The sequence below is a fragment of the Balaenoptera ricei genome, chromosome 16, assembly GCF_028023285.1.
Source record: "Balaenoptera ricei isolate mBalRic1 chromosome 16, mBalRic1.hap2, whole genome shotgun sequence".
Lineage (NCBI taxonomy): Eukaryota > Metazoa > Chordata > Mammalia > Artiodactyla > Balaenopteridae > Balaenoptera > Balaenoptera ricei.
The window spans coordinates 73,262,876-73,278,347 of NC_082654.1; positions in this window are offsets into that span (position 1 = coordinate 73,262,876).

The following is a 15,472-nucleotide window of genomic DNA, read 5'->3' on the forward strand; positions in this document are numbered from 1 at the left end:
CTGATGGTTATTCTGACAAGTGTGATCTGATACCTCTTTGTGGTTGAATTCGCACGTGCCTCATAATCCATTGAAATTGAGCTTGAAGGCAAGTCCTTTTTATTTTTCAAGCTGTGATTACCTCTTAGTTCTTGAAAGTGTTCTCTTAAAGTATGTGTCACATTTTGAAATGTTTTGGCCATTACCTCCCTCAAGACATTTTGAGGGCGGGTTTCATTTACAGTCCTGCATTACTCCTTCCTATGAAATGACCATTAGCACAGGCTTTAAAGCTGGTTTTGCAGGTAACTGCCATAGGGTGGCAGCCGTTCTATGTTCCCCACCCTTGTAACTAGGGGAAAGCCCTTGCGGCCTGTGGTGTTTCTCGGTTATAAATTAGAGTGGAGTGTGCCTGGACAAACCCACACAAGCTGATGTCTCTTTACTTTTGTTGGATTTTTAAATTTAATTTTTATTTTTTATTAGAGTAATTTTCCACTGTGTACGTGGACCACTTCTACTTTGTGCATTCCTCGGTTGATGGACATTTTCATTGCTTCCAATTGTTGGCTATGGTAAATATTGTTGGAGTGCATGATTGCCAGCCTGTGACTTTTTGATTCTCATTTTCTCAGGTGATAGGCCCAGCAGTGGGTGTGATTCATTGACTGGTAGCACTGTGTTTCCCTTTTCAAAGCACCTACTTTGTGTTTTCATTAGTGGCTCTTACCACGTCCCCCTTAGAATCGAGGGTACGCATTTCTCCACAATCGCTTCAGCATTTATTGTTTGCAGCATTTATGCTAATGGCCCTACTGGCTGCTGTGAGCTGATAGGGTTTTGTAATTTGGGTTTGCATGTCTTTGAAAATTCGTAAAACTCATCATTTTTCTCCGCCGTTTTCTTTTCTGTTAAAAAAAGGAAACAATTGGGAGTACAATATAACTCTTGCTATTGTCTTCTTGGTAGGTTGCCCTCTTTTGAATTTTTTGGTCGATTTTGCACCTCAGACTTTTTTTAGAGAGCAGGTGTCATTTCCCGAACTGCAAGTTTGGTGAATATTTAGTGACCTTTAGCAATGGGTTTAAAGGTGATGTTGTGGGAAGTGGCCTCAAGCAGGCAGCATTTTTCCATTCCCAAATCTGGGTACTAGGGCAGCAGAGCCTTTCTGGAAGTCGTGTTCCTATGTTGTAAATTACATTGGAATGTGCATGGAGAAACCCCCATAAGATTATGTCTCATTATTTCTTCTTGGTTTAAACAATTTTTTTAATTGGGGTAAATCTTAGAATATTGTTTGTCCTAGGTGTACACAATCATGTTCATTTGTACATTATATATGTCTATTCAAGTACAGATCCTCTTCCCATGTAAAATGTTACAGAGGGTTCCGCAGACCTCCCTTGCTATATGGTCGGTCTTTTTGAGATATGTATAAAATATGTGTTTGTATACATATAGTAACACTACTCTTAATTTATCCATTCCCCCCACCTTTCCTTTTAGATGAGCATAGTTTGTTTTCTAAGTCTGTGAGTGTCTTTCTCTGTGGAAATATGTTCATTTGTGTCAGTTATTAGATAACGCCTATAAGTGATATCATAGAATATAGGTCTTTTGCTTTCCTACTTACCTCATGTTTCATGATTATTTCCAGACTCATTTGTGGTGCCTCAGAGAGCAATGCTTCATTGACTTCAATGGCTAATATTCCACTGTGTACATGAACCACTTCTTCTTTATCCAATCACCTGTTGTTGGACATTTTGATTGATTCACTGTCTTGGATACTGTAAATAAGGCTGCACTGCAGCTTTTGCGGCCTGTGTCTTCTCGATTCTTTTCTTCTCAAGTGAGACGTCCAATGGTGCACCGGCTGGATTGAATGTTATCTCCATTTTTACTTTTAAACACAGCTCCTTTCTGTTCTCATTATTGGCTGTTACCCCTTTACGTCTCACCAGCAGGTAGAGGGTACACAGTTCTCTGAAACCCCTTCAGCATTTATTGTTTGTAGACTTTTTGCTGATGTTCAGTCGACTGGTGTAAGTTGAAACTTTTTGTAGATTAGATTGCATGGGTCTAACACTCCCTGAGTTTGGGCTTTTATCCACTTTCCTGTTTTTTTCAAAAGACCGTGAGTAAAACGTAACTCTTCATACGCTCTTCTTGAAACATTTGCCTGTTTTGAATTCTTTTGTCCATTCCCTACTTCAGCACAATTTTTTAGGGCAGGTGTCCTTTACAGCCCTGAGTCCTTGTGAATGTTAAGTGACCATTAGCTGTGAGTTTAAAGCTGCTCTTGAAGGAAACGGCCACAAGGTGGCATCATTTCCCCTTTACCAAATTCGGTAACTGGGGAAACAGAGCCTTAATGGAGGTGGTGTTCTAGGTTGTAAATTAGAATGGAATGTGCCAGGAAAAAGCCCTGTATGTTTATGTCTCATTACTTCTTGTTCATATTTATAATTTACTTTTTATTTTTTATCCAAGCCAATTTGATTACAATGGTTTGTTTGTTCGGTGTGCAAATGTGGTTCTTTCACACATATACGTGTATCTATTCTTCCTCGCATTCTTTTCCCATGTAGGTTATGGCACAATGTTGAGTAGTCTTCTCCTGGTCTTCCTTATGTCTTTGGTGATTATATATTTCACATGGTTTGTATATCTCTGTTAACCCTAATATGGTAATGTATCCAATCCTCATCCCTTTCTATTTGGTGAACCATAAGTTTTTTAATGAATCTGTGATTGCCTTTCCCTGTGGAAATATCTTCATTGGTATCAATTTTTAAGTAACTCCAAAAAGTGATATGATAGGATATATGTCTTTTGCTTTCTCACTGACTACAGGTGGTGTGATTTGTTCTAGACTCATCTATGGTGCTGCAAATGGCATTGTTTCATTTTTTTCACTAGGGAATATTCCATCTGTACATGGAGGAGTTCTTCTGTGTCCACCCATCTGTTGGTGGACTTTTTGGTTACTTCCATATCTTGGCTATTGTAATACTGTGCCATGCAGATTTGCCTGCCTGTGTCTTTCCAATTCTCTCTTCTTAGATTATAGGTCGAGGAGTGGGCCTGCTGGATCATATGGTAGCTCAATGTTGACCTTTTTAATGCACCTCCATTCTGTTCTATTTCGTGGCCCTTTCCAAGTTACGTCCCCCTTGAAGTTGAGGGTATGCATTTCTCTACAACACCTTCAGCATTTATTGTTTGTAGTTTTCTTGCTGATGGTTATTCTGACAAGTGTGATCTGATACCTCTTTGTGGTTGAATTCGCACGTGCCTCATAATCCATTGAAATTGAGCTTGAAGGCAAGTCCTTTTTATTTTTCAAGCTGTGATTACCCCTTAGTTCTTCAAAGTGTTCTCTTAAAGTATGTGTCACATTTTGAAATGTTTTGGCCATTACCTCCCTCAAGACATTTTGAGGGCAGGTTTCATTGACAGTCCTGCATTACTTCTTCCTATGAAATGACCATTAGCACAGGCTTTAAAGCTGGTTTTTCAGGTAACTGCCATAGGGTGGCAGCCTTTCTATGTTCCCCACCCTTGTAACTAGGAGAAAGCCCTTGCGGCCTGTGGTGTTTCTCGGTTATAAATTAGAGTGGAGTGTGCCTGGACAAACCCACACAAGCTGATGTCTCTTTACTTTTGTTGGATTTTTAAATTTAATTTTTATTTTTTATTGGAGTAATTTTCCACTGTGTACGTGGACCACTTCTACTTTGTGCATTCCTCAGTTGATGGACATTTTCATTGCTTCCAAGTGTTGGCTATGGTAAATATTGTTGGAGTGCATGATTGCCAGCCTGTGACTTTTTGATTCTCATTTTCTCAGGTGATAGGCCCAGCAGTGGGTGTGATTCATTGACTGGTAGCACTGTGTTTCCCTTTTCAAAGCACCTACTTTGTGTTTTCATTAGTGGCTCTTACCACGTCCCCCTTAGAATCGAGGGTACGCATTTCTCCACAATCGCTTCAGCATTTATTGTTTGCAGCATTTATGCTAATGGCCCTACTGGCTGCTGTGAGCTGATAGGGTTTTGTAATTTGGGTTTGCATGTCTTTGAAAATTCGTAAAACTCATCATTTTTCTCCGCCGTTTTCTTTTCTGTTAAAAAAAGGAAACAATTGGGAGTACAATATAACTCTTGCTATTGTCTTCTTGGTAGGTTGCCCTCTTTTGAATTTTTTGGTCGATTTTGCACCTCAGACTTTTTTTAGAGAGCAGGTGTCATTTCCCGAACTGCAAGTTTGGTGAATATTTAGTGACCTTTAGCAATGGGTTTAAAGGTGATGTTGTGGGAAGTGGCCTCAAGCAGGCAGCATTTCTCCATTCCCAAATCTGGGTACTAGGGCAGCAGAGCCTTTCTGGAAGTCGTGTTCCTATGTTGTAAATTACATTGGAATGTGCATGGAGAAACCCCCGTAAGATTATGTCTCATTATTTCTTCTTGGTTTAAAAAATTTTTTTAATTGGGGTAAATCTTAGAATATTGTTTGTCCTAGGTGTACACAATCATGTTCATTTGTACATTATATATGTCTATTCAAGTACAGATCCTCTTCCCATGTAAAATGTTACAGAGGGTTCCGCAGACCTCCCTTGCTATATGGTCGGTCTTTTTGAGATATGTATAAAATATGTGTTTGTATACATATAGTAACACTACTCTTAATTTATCCATTCCCCCCACCTTTCCTTTTAGATGAGCATAGTTTGTTTTCTAAGTCTGTGAGTGTCTTTCTCTGTGGAAATATGTTCATTTGTGTCAGTTATTAGATAACGCCTATAAGTGATATCATAGAATATAGGTCTTTTGCTTTCCTACTTACCTCATGTTTCATGATTATTTCCAGACTCATTTGTGGTGCCTCAGAGAGCAATGCTTCATTGACTTCAATGGCTAATATTCCACTGTGTACATGAACCACTTCTTCTTTATCCAATCACCTGTTGTTGGACATTTTGATTGATTCACTGTCTTGGATACTGTAAATAAGGCTGCACTGCAGCTTTTGCGGCCTGTGTCTTCTCGATTCTTTTCTTCTCAAGTGAGACGTCCAATGGTGCACCGGCTGGATTGAATGTTATCTCCATTTTTACTTTTAAACACAGCTCCTTTCTGTTCTCATTATTGGCTGTTACCCCTTTACGTCTCACCAGCAGGTAGAGGGTACACAGTTCTCTGAAACCCCTTCAGCATTTATTGTTTGTAGACTTTTTGCTGATGTTCAGTCGACTGGTGTAAGTTGAAACTTTTTGTAGATTAGATTGCATGGGTCTAACACTCCCTGAGTTTGGGCTTTTATCCACTTTCCTGTTTTTTTCAAAAGACCGTGAGTAAAACGTAACTCTTCATACGCTCTTCTTGAAACATTTGCCTGTTTTGAATTCTTTTGTCCATTCCCTACTTCAGCACAATTTTTTAGGGCAGGTGTCCTTTACAGCCCTGAGTCCTTGTGAATGTTAAGTGACCATTAGCTGTGAGTTTAAAGCTGCTCTTGAAGGAAACGGCCACAAGGTGGCATCATTTCCCCTTTACCAAATTCGGTAACTGGGGAAACAGAGCCTTAATGGAGGTGGTGTTCTAGGTTGTAAATTAGAATGGAATGTGCCAGGAAAAAGCCCTGTATGTTTATGTCTCATTACTTCTTGTTCATATTTATAATTTACTTTTTATTTTTTATCCAAGCCAATTTGATTACAATGGTTTGTTTGTTCGGTGTGCAAATGTGGTTCTTTCACACATATACGTGTATCTATTCTTCCTCGCATTCTTTTCCCATGTAGGTTATGGCACAATGTTGAGTAGTCTTCTCCTGGTCTTCCTTATGTCTTTGGTGATTATATATTTCACATGGTTTGTATATCTCTGTTAACCCTAATATGGTAATGTATCCAATCCTCATCCCTTTCTATTTGGTGAACCATAAGTTTTTTAATGAATCTGTGATTGCCTTTCCCTGTGGAAATATCTTCATTGGTATCAATTTTTAAGTAACTCCAAAAAGTGATATGATAGGATATATGTCTTTTGCTTTCTCACTGACTACAGGTGGTGTGATTTGTTCTAGACTCATCTATGGTGCTGCAAATGGCATTGTTTCATTTTTTTCACTAGGGAATATTCCATCTGTACATGGAGGAGTTCTTCTGTGTCCACCCATCTGTTGGTGGACTTTTTGGTTACTTCCATATCTTGGCTATTGTAATACTGTGCCATGCAGATTTGCCTGCCTGTGTCTTTCCAATTCTCTCTTCTTAGATTATAGGTCGAGGAGTGGGCCTGCTGGATCATATGGTAGCTCAATGTTGACCTTTTTAATGCACCTCCATTCTGTTCTATTTCGTGGCCCTTTCCAAGTTACGTCCCCCTTGAAGTTGAGGGTATGCATTTCTCTACAACACCTTCAGCATTTATTGTTTGTAGTTTTCTTGCTGATGGTTATTCTGACAAGTGTGATCTGATACCTCTTTGTGGTTGAATTCGCACGTGCCTCATAATCCATTGAAATTGAGCTTGAAGGCAAGTCCTTTTTATTTTTCAAGCTGTGATTACCCCTTAGTTCTTCAAAGTGTTCTCTTAAAGTATGTGTCACATTTTGAAATGTTTTGGCCATTACCTCCCTCAAGACATTTTGAGGGCAGGTTTCATTGACAGTCCTGCATTACTTCTTCCTATGAAATGACCATTAGCACAGGCTTTAAAGCTGGTTTTTCAGGTAACTGCCATAGGGTGGCAGCCTTTCTATGTTCCCCACCCTTGTAACTAGGAGAAAGCCCTTGCGGCCTGTGGTGTTTCTCGGTTATAAATTAGAGTGGAGTGTGCCTGGACAAACCCACACAAGCTGATGTCTCTTTACTTTTGTTGGATTTTTAAATTTAATTTTTATTTTTTATTGGAGTAATTTTCCACTGTGTACGTGGACCACTTCTACTTTGTGCATTCCTCAGTTGATGGACATTTTCATTGCTTCCAAGTGTTGGCTATGGTAAATATTGTTGGAGTGCATGATTGCCAGCCTGTGACTTTTTGATTCTCATTTTCTCAGGTGATAGGCCCAGCAGTGGGTGTGATTCATTGACTGGTAGCACTGTGTTTCCCTTTTCAAAGCACCTACTTTGTGTTTTCATTAGTGGCTCTTACCACGTCCCCCTTAGAATCGAGGGTACGCATTTCTCCACAATCGCTTCAGCATTTATTGTTTGCAGCATTTATGCTAATGGCCCTACTGGCTGCTGTGAGCTGATAGGGTTTTGTAATTTGGGTTTGCATGTCTTTGAAAATTCGTAAAACTCATCATTTTTCTCCGCCGTTTTCTTTTCTGTTAAAAAAAGGAAACAATTGGGAGTACAATATAACTCTTGCTATTGTCTTCTTGGTAGGTTGCCCTCTTTTGAATTTTTTGGTCGATTTTGCACCTCAGACTTTTTTTAGAGAGCAGGTGTCATTTCCCGAACTGCAAGTTTGGTGAATATTTAGTGACCTTTAGCAATGGGTTTAAAGGTGATGTTGTGGGAAGTGGCCTCAAGCAGGCAGCATTTCTCCATTCCCAAATCTGGGTACTAGGGCAGCAGAGCCTTTCTGGAAGTCGTGTTCCTATGTTGTAAATTACATTGGAATGTGCATGGAGAAACCCCCGTAAGATTATGTCTCATTATTTCTTCTTGGTTTAAAAAATTTTTTTAATTGGGGTAAATCTTAGAATATTGTTTGTCCTAGGTGTACACAATCATGTTCATTTGTACATTATATATGTCTATTCAAGTACAGATCCTCTTCCCATGTAAAATGTTACAGAGGGTTCCGCAGACCTCCCTTGCTATATGGTCGGTCTTTTTGAGATATGTATAAAATATGTGTTTGTATACATATAGTAACACTACTCTTAATTTATCCATTCCCCCCACCTTTCCTTTTAGATGAGCATAGTTTGTTTTCTAAGTCTGTGAGTGTCTTTCTCTGTGGAAATATGTTCATTTGTGTCAGTTATTAGATAACGCCTATAAGTGATATCATAGAATATAGGTCTTTTGCTTTCCTACTTACCTCATGTTTCATGATTATTTCCAGACTCATTTGTGGTGCCTCAGAGAGCAATGCTTCATTGACTTCAATGGCTAATATTCCACTGTGTACATGAACCACTTCTTCTTTATCCAATCACCTGTTGTTGGACATTTTGATTGATTCACTGTCTTGGATACTGTAAATAAGGCTGCACTGCAGCTTTTGCGGCCTGTGTCTTCTCGATTCTTTTCTTCTCAAGTGAGACGTCCAATGGTGCACCGGCTGGATTGAATGTTATCTCCATTTTTACTTTTAAACACAGCTCCTTTCTGTTCTCATTATTGGCTGTTACCCCTTTACGTCTCACCAGCAGGTAGAGGGTACACAGTTCTCTGAAACCCCTTCAGCATTTATTGTTTGTAGACTTTTTGCTGATGTTCAGTCGACTGGTGTAAGTTGAAACTTTTTGTAGATTAGATTGCATGGGTCTAACACTCCCTGAGTTTGGGCTTTTATCCACTTTCCTGTTTTTTTCAAAAGACCGTGAGTAAAACGTAACTCTTCATACGCTCTTCTTGAAACATTTGCCTGTTTTGAATTCTTTTGTCCATTCCCTACTTCAGCACAATTTTTTAGGGCAGGTGTCCTTTACAGCCCTGAGTCCTTGTGAATGTTAAGTGACCATTAGCTGTGAGTTTAAAGCTGCTCTTGAAGGAAACGGCCACAAGGTGGCATCATTTCCCCTTTACCAAATTCGGTAACTGGGGAAACAGAGCCTTAATGGAGGTGGTGTTCTAGGTTGTAAATTAGAATGGAATGTGCCAGGAAAAAGCCCTGTATGTTTATGTCTCATTACTTCTTGTTCATATTTATAATTTACTTTTTATTTTTTATCCAAGCCAATTTGATTACAATGGTTTGTTTGTTCGGTGTGCAAATGTGGTTCTTTCACACATATACGTGTATCTATTCTTCCTCGCATTCTTTTCCCATGTAGGTTATGGCACAATGTTGAGTAGTCTTCTCCTGGTCTTCCTTATGTCTTTGGTGATTATATATTTCACATGGTTTGTATATCTCTGTTAACCCTAATATGGTAATGTATCCAATCCTCATCCCTTTCTATTTGGTGAACCATAAGTTTTTTAATGAATCTGTGATTGCCTTTCCCTGTGGAAATATCTTCATTGGTATCAATTTTTAAGTAACTCCAAAAAGTGATATGATAGGATATATGTCTTTTGCTTTCTCACTGACTACAGGTGGTGTGATTTGTTCTAGACTCATCTATGGTGCTGCAAATGGCATTGTTTCATTTTTTTCACTAGGGAATATTCCATCTGTACATGGAGGAGTTCTTCTGTGTCCACCCATCTGTTGGTGGACTTTTTGGTTACTTCCATATCTTGGCTATTGTAATACTGTGCCATGCAGATTTGCCTGCCTGTGTCTTTCCAATTCTCTCTTCTTAGATTATAGGTCGAGGAGTGGGCCTGCTGGATCATATGGTAGCTCAATGTTGACCTTTTTAATGCACCTCCATTCTGTTCTATTTCGTGGCCCTTTCCAAGTTACGTCCCCCTTGAAGTTGAGGGTATGCATTTCTCTACAACACCTTCAGCATTTATTGTTTGTAGTTTTCTTGCTGATGGTTATTCTGACAAGTGTGATCTGATACCTCTTTGTGGTTGAATTCGCACGTGCCTCATAATCCATTGAAATTGAGCTTGAAGGCAAGTCCTTTTTATTTTTCAAGCTGTGATTACCTCTTAGTTCTTGAAAGTGTTCTCTTAAAGTATGTGTCACATTTTGAAATGTTTTGGCCATTACCTCCCTCAAGACATTTTGAGGGCGGGTTTCATTGACAGTCCTGCATTACTCCTTCCTATGAAATGACCATTAGCACAGGCTTTAAAGCTGGTTTTGCAGGTAACTGCCATAGGGTGGCAGCCGTTCTATGTTCCCCACCCTTGTAACTAGGGGAAAGCCCTTGCGGCCTGTGGTGTTTCTCGGTTATAAATTAGAGTGGAGTGTGCCTGGACAAACCCACACAAGCTGATGTCTCTTTACTTTTGTTGGATTTTTAAATTTAATTTTTATTTTTTATTAGAGTAATTTTCCACTGTGTATGTGGACCACTTCTACTTTGTGCATTCCTCGGTTGATGGACATTTTCATTGCTTCCAATTGTTGGCTATGGTAAATATTGTTGGAGTGCATGATTGCCAGCCTGTGACTTTTTGATTCTCATTTTCTCAGGTGATAGGCCCAGCAGTGGGTGTGATTCATTGACTGGTAGCACTGTGTTTCCCTTTTCAAAGCACCTACTTTGTGTTTTCATTAGTGGCTCTTACCACGTCCCCCTTAGAATCGAGGGTACGCATTTCTCCACAATCGCTTCAGCATTTATTGTTTGCAGCATTTATGCTAATGGCCCTACTGGCTGCTGTGAGCTGATAGGGTTTTGTAATTTGGGTTTGCATGTCTTTGAAAATTCGTAAAACTCATCATTTTTCTCCGCCGTTTTCTTTTCTGTTAAAAAAAGGAAACAATTGGGAGTACAATATAACTCTTGCTATTGTCTTCTTGGTAGGTTGCCCTCTTTTGAATTTTTTGGTCGATTTTGCACCTCAGACTTTTTTTAGAGAGCAGGTGTCATTTCCCGAACTGCAAGTTTGGTGAATATTTAGTGACCTTTAGCAATGGGTTTAAAGGTGATGTTGTGGGAAGTGGCCTCAAGCAGGCAGCATTTCTCCATTCCCAAATCTGGGTACTAGGGCAGCAGAGCCTTTCTGGAAGTCGTGTTCCTATGTTGTAAATTACATTGGAATGTGCATGGAGAAACCCCCGTAAGATTATGTCTCATTATTTCTTCTTGGTTTAAAAAATTTTTTTAATTGGGGTAAATCTTAGAATATTGTTTGTCCTAGGTGTACACAATCATGTTCATTTGTACATTATATATGTCTATTCAAGTACAGATCCTCTTCCCATGTAAAATGTTACAGAGGGTTCCGCAGACCTCCCTTGCTATATGGTCGGTCTTTTTGAGATATGTATAAAATATGTGTTTGTATACATATAGTAACACTACTCTTAATTTATCCATTCCCCCCACCTTTCCTTTTAGATGAGCATAGTTTGTTTTCTAAGTCTGTGAGTGTCTTTCTCTGTGGAAATATGTTCATTTGTGTCAGTTATTAGATAACGCCTATAAGTGATATCATAGAATATAGGTCTTTTGCTTTCCTACTTACCTCATGTTTCATGATTATTTCCAGACTCATTTGTGGTGCCTCAGAGAGCAATGCTTCATTGACTTCAATGGCTAATATTCCACTGTGTACATGAACCACTTCTTCTTTATCCAATCACCTGTTGTTGGACATTTTGATTGATTCACTGTCTTGGATACTGTAAATAAGGCTGCACTGCAGCTTTTGCGGCCTGTGTCTTCTCGATTCTTTTCTTCTCAAGTGAGACGTCCAATGGTGCACCGGCTGGATTGAATGTTATCTCCATTTTTACTTTTAAACACAGCTCCTTTCTGTTCTCATTATTGGCTGTTACCCCTTTACGTCTCACCAGCAGGTAGAGGGTACACAGTTCTCTGAAACCCCTTCAGCATTTATTGTTTGTAGACTTTTTGCTGATGTTCAGTCGACTGGTGTAAGTTGAAACTTTTTGTAGATTAGATTGCATGGGTCTAACACTCCCTGAGTTTGGGCTTTTATCCACTTTCCTGTTTTTTTCAAAAGACCGTGAGTAAAACGTAACTCTTCATACGCTCTTCTTGAAACATTTGCCTGTTTTGAATTCTTTTGTCCATTCCCTACTTCAGCACAATTTTTTAGGGCAGGTGTCCTTTACAGCCCTGAGTCCTTGTGAATGTTAAGTGACCATTAGCTGTGAGTTTAAAGCTGCTCTTGAAGGAAACGGCCACAAGGTGGCATCATTTCCCCTTTACCAAATTCGGTAACTGGGGAAACAGAGCCTTAATGGAGGTGGTGTTCTAGGTTGTAAATTAGAATGGAATGTGCCAGGAAAAAGCCCTGTATGTTTATGTCTCATTACTTCTTGTTCATATTTATAATTTACTTTTTATTTTTTATCCAAGCCAATTTGATTACAATGGTTTGTTTGTTCGGTGTGCAAATGTGGTTCTTTCACACATATACGTGTATCTATTCTTCCTCGCATTCTTTTCCCATGTAGGTTATGGCACAATGTTGAGTAGTCTTCTCCTGGTCTTCCTTATGTCTTTGGTGATTATATATTTCACATGGTTTGTATATCTCTGTTAACCCTAATATGGTAATGTATCCAATCCTCATCCCTTTCTATTTGGTGAACCATAAGTTTTTTAATGAATCTGTGATTGCCTTTCCCTGTGGAAATATCTTCATTGGTATCAATTTTTAAGTAACTCCAAAAAGTGATATGATAGGATATATGTCTTTTGCTTTCTCACTGACTACAGGTGGTGTGATTTGTTCTAGACTCATCTATGGTGCTGCAAATGGCATTGTTTCGTTTTTTTCACTAGGGAATATTCCATCTGTACATGGAGGAGTTCTTCTGTGTCCACCCATCTGTTGGTGGACTTTTTGGTTACTTCCATATCTTGGCTATTGTAATACTGTGCCATGCAGATTTGCCTGCCTGTGTCTTTCCAATTCTCTCTTCTTAGATTATAGGTCGAGGAGTGGGCCTGCTGGATCATATGGTAGCTCAATGTTGACCTTTTTAATGCACCTCCATTCTGTTCTATTTCGTGGCCCTTTCCAAGTTACGTCCCCCTTGAGGTTGAGGGTATGCATTTCTCTACAACACCTTCAGCATTTATTGTTTGTAGTTTTCTTGCTGATGGTTATTCTGACAAGTGTGATCTGATACCTCTTTGTGGTTGAATTCGCACGTGCCTCATAATCCATTGAAATTGAGCTTGAAGGCAAGTCCTTTTTATTTTTCAAGCTGTGATTACCTCTTAGTTCTTGAAAGTGTTCTCTTAAAGTATGTGTCACATTTTGAAATGTTTTGGCCATTACCTCCCTCAAGACATTTTGAGGGCGGGTTTCATTTACAGTCCTGCATTACTCCTTCCTATGAAATGACCATTAGCACAGGCTTTAAAGCTGGTTTTGCAGGTAACTGCCATAGGGTGGCAGCCGTTCTATGTTCCCCACCCTTGTAACTAGGGGAAAGCCCTTGCGGCCTGTGGTGTTTCTCGGTTATAAATTAGAGTGGAGTGTGCCTGGACAAACCCACACAAGCTGATGTCTCTTTACTTTTGTTGGATTTTTAAATTTAATTTTTATTTTTTATTAGAGTAATTTTCCACTGTGTACGTGGACCACTTCTACTTTGTGCATTCCTCGGTTGATGGACATTTTCATTGCTTCCAATTGTTGGCTATGGTAAATATTGTTGGAGTGCATGATTGCCAGCCTGTGACTTTTTGATTCTCATTTTCTCAGGTGATAGGCCCAGCAGTGGGTGTGATTCATTGACTGGTAGCACTGTGTTTCCCTTTTCAAAGCACCTACTTTGTGTTTTCATTAGTGGCTCTTACCACGTCCCCCTTAGAATCGAGGGTACGCATTTCTCCACAATCGCTTCAGCATTTATTGTTTGCAGCATTTATGCTAATGGCCCTACTGGCTGCTGTGAGCTGATAGGGTTTTGTAATTTGGGTTTGCATGTCTTTGAAAATTCGTAAAACTCATCATTTTTCTCCGCCGTTTTCTTTTCTGTTAAAAAAAGGAAACAATTGGGAGTACAATATAACTCTTGCTATTGTCTTCTTGGTAGGTTGCCCTCTTTTGAATTTTTTGGTCGATTTTGCACCTCAGACTTTTTTTAGAGAGCAGGTGTCATTTCCCGAACTGCAAGTTTGGTGAATATTTAGTGACCTTTAGCAATGGGTTTAAAGGTGATGTTGTGGGAAGTGGCCTCAAGCAGGCAGCATTTCTCCATTCCCAAATCTGGGTACTAGGGCAGCAGAGCCTTTCTGGAAGTCGTGTTCCTATGTTGTAAATTACATTGGAATGTGCATGGAGAAACCCCCGTAAGATTATGTCTCATTATTTCTTCTTGGTTTAAAAAATTTTTTTAATTGGGGTAAATCTTAGAATATTGTTTGTCCTAGGTGTACACAATCATGTTCATTTGTACATTATATATGTCTATTCAAGTACAGATCCTCTTCCCATGTAAAATGTTACAGAGGGTTCCGCACACCTCCCTTGCTATATGGTCGGTCTTTTTGTGATATGTATATAATATGTGTTTGTATACATATAGTAACACTACTCTTAATTTATCCATTCCCCCCACCTTTCCTTTTAGATGAGCATAGTTTGTTTTCTAAGTCTGTGAGTGTCTTTCTCTGTGGAAATATGTTCATTTGTGTCAGTTATTAGATAACGCCTATAAGTGATATCATAGAATATAGGTCTTTTGCTTTCCTACTTACCTCATGTTTCATGATTATTTCCAGACTCATTTGTGGTGCCTCAGAGAGCAATGCTTCATTGACTTCAATGGCTAATATTCCACTGTGTACATGAACCACTTCTTCTTTATCCAATCACCTGTTGTTGGACATTTTGATTGATTCACTGTCTTGGATACTGTAAATAAGGCTGCACTGCAGCTTTTGCGGCCTGTGTCTTCTCGATTCTTTTCTTCTCAAGTGAGACGTCCAATGGTGCACCGGCTGGATTGAATGTTATCTCCATTTTTACTTTTAAACACAGCTCCTTTCTGTTCTCATTATTGGCTGTTACCCCTTTACGTCTCACCAGCAGGTAGAGGGTACACAGTTCTCTGAAACCCCTTCAGCATTTATTGTTTGTAGACTTTTTGCTGATGTTCAGTCGACTGGTGTAAGTTGAAACTTTTTGTAGATTAGATTGCATGGGTCTAACACTCCCTGAGTTTGGGCTTTTATCCACTTTCCTGTTTTTTTCAAAAGACCGTGAGTAAAACGTAACTCTTCATACGCTCTTCTTGAAACATTTGCCTGTTTTGAATTCTTTTGTCCATTCCCTACTTCAGCACAATTTTTTAGGGCAGGTGTCCTTTACAGCCCTGAGTCCTTGTGAATGTTAAGTGACCATTAGCTGTGAGTTTAAAGCTGCTCTTGAAGGAAACGGCCACAAGGTGGCATCATTTCCCCTTTACCAAATTCGGTAACTGGGGAAACAGAGCCTTAATGGAGGTGGTGTTCTAGGTTGTAAATTAGAATGGAATGTGCCAGGAAAAAGCCCTGTATGTTTATGTCTCATTACTTCTTGTTCATATTTATAATTTACTTTTTATTTTTTATCCAAGCCAATTTGATTACAATGGTTTGTTTGTTCGGTGTGCAAATGTGGTTCTTTCACACATATACGTGTATCTATTCTTCCTCGCATTCTTTTCCCATGTAGGTTATGGCACAATGTTGAGTAGTCTTCTCC